This window comes from Gossypium arboreum, chromosome 9, assembly GCF_025698485.1.
Source record: "Gossypium arboreum isolate Shixiya-1 chromosome 9, ASM2569848v2, whole genome shotgun sequence".
NCBI classification, from domain to species: Eukaryota; Viridiplantae; Streptophyta; class Magnoliopsida; order Malvales; family Malvaceae; genus Gossypium; species Gossypium arboreum.
The window spans coordinates 62,674,433-62,676,421 of NC_069078.1; the positions used below are offsets into that span (position 1 = coordinate 62,674,433).

The 1,989-nt window shown below is 38.7% G+C and overlaps 1 non-coding gene across 1 annotated transcript; it reads right to left on the bottom strand.

The window, feature by feature from the left end:
• Positions 1–984: 984 nt before the first annotated feature.
• On the bottom strand, positions 985–1,091 carry LOC128281200 (small nucleolar RNA R71). The gene has a single exon (XR_008271413.1). It is a non-coding gene; the product is annotated as a small nucleolar RNA R71 (small nucleolar RNA).
• Positions 1,092–1,989: the final 898 nt, after the last annotated feature.

The following is a 1,989-nucleotide window of genomic DNA, read 5'->3' on the forward strand; positions in this document are numbered from 1 at the left end:
TCAAGTCAAATGAATAAATCGTTCGATTCAGAGTCAAATAACAAGTGAAGTCTAGGTGGATTTTTCCTTAGGTATTGTCTTAATTCAATCGTTTTTCGAAAAGTAATTCCCCATTATTCTTAGGCTAGATAGTAAAAAGACAGTCATTACTAGTACTTTTAGTTCCTTTGGGTTCGACAATCCGGTCTTGCTAAAGCTATACTACTATTCGATAGGTATACTTGCCTTCATCATGATAATAGTTAGTTTCAAAAATGATTCATTATAAATATTTAAAACCTGTCACAAATATCACGTATCAAGTTTTTGGCGCCGTTGCCGGGGAACTAAGATATTAGGAACACTCGATTTTTTTATTACTAATTCTTATTTTTCCCTTTTTTTGGTAGGTTCTTATAGTTTACGACTAGAAGAAACCCGTCACGACCATTTCTTTTTGACAGTAAGATCGATCGCACAGTTCGCAGAAACCAAAGAGAAATAAGGCAAAGCCTAAGATACACAGAGGACGAGCAAGAGGACGATACTTCAACCACAACTGAGGAGATGGCTGAAAACCAAGAAAATCTGCTACCTCATGCGATTGTTGCTAATCCAGTAAATCAAAATCATGCTCCACGCACTATGTATGATTATGCTAAACCTAATTTAACAGGAACTAAGTCAAGTATAGTTAGACCTGCTATTGCTGCAAATAATTTTGAACTAAAACCTAACACAACTCAAATGATACAACAGTTTGTTTAGTTTGATGGTTTGCAGGATGAGGATCCCAATGCTCACTTGGAAAATTTCCTAGAATTTTACAATACCATTAAAATTAATGGCGTTTCTGATGACGCCATCCGCATTTGGTTGTTTCCCTTTTCATTAAGGAATAACGCTAAACAATAGTTAAACTCGTTACCACAATGGTCAATCACTACTTGGGAACAAATGACCGAAAAGTTCTTATTAAAATACTTTCCGCTGGCTAAAACAGCTAAATTACGTAATGATATATCTTCTTTTGTACAGATGGATTTAGAGACACTCTACGATGCATGGGAGAGATACAAAGACCTTTGGCGAAGATGCCCTCACCATGGGTTACCGCTTTGGCTACAGGTTCAAACGTTTCATAATGGCCTGAATCCTTCGACTCGGTAGATGAATAATGTAGCCTCTGAAGAAACCATTAATAATAAGACACCTAAAGATGCCTATGAATCTATAGAGGAAATGTCACTGAGTAACTATCAGTGGCAAGTCATGAGGACAAAGCCAACGAAAACAGTTGGCGTCTATAACGTCGATTCGATCACCATGCTTTTTAATCAGGTAGAACTCTTGAATAAGAAAATTGATGGTTTCTTTAGTTCTTCACAGGTTCACCCAGTGATGAGGTTCGATTCAAATGGAGGAGGTACATGCACAGAATATCAACCCTTTAACTCTAGCATCTAGGAGGAACAAGTCCAATATATGGGTAACAATAACTCTAGACCCCAAAATAACCCATATAGTAACACTTATAATGCAGGTTGGAGGAACCTTCCCAATTTCTCGTGGGTCGGTCAAGGAAATCAAAGGCCACAACATCCTCAGGGTTTTCAACAACAACCTTACCAGCAAGAAAAGAAGCCGAACCTTGAGGAGATGCTAACCAAATTCATCTCAGTGTCAGAGACTCGTTTTTAGAATACCGAGACAACACTCAAAAATTAACAAGCATCAATCCAAGGGCTCGAAACTCAAATTAGACAGCTCGCCAAGTTAATTTCCGAACAACCACAAGGTAGCCTGCCAAGCAACATTGAATCTAACCCAATGGAGCAACTCAACGCGATTGCCATTCAAGATGAGGAAGGGTTAGTTGCAAAACGAAGGCCAGAAATGGTGGTAAGCAAAGGTAAGAATGAGGTAGGCCAAAAAGAACAAAAATCGGTAAGTCCAGAATATAAACCTCGTGTGCCATACCCCAATGCGACAAGAAAAGACCGCTCAGAC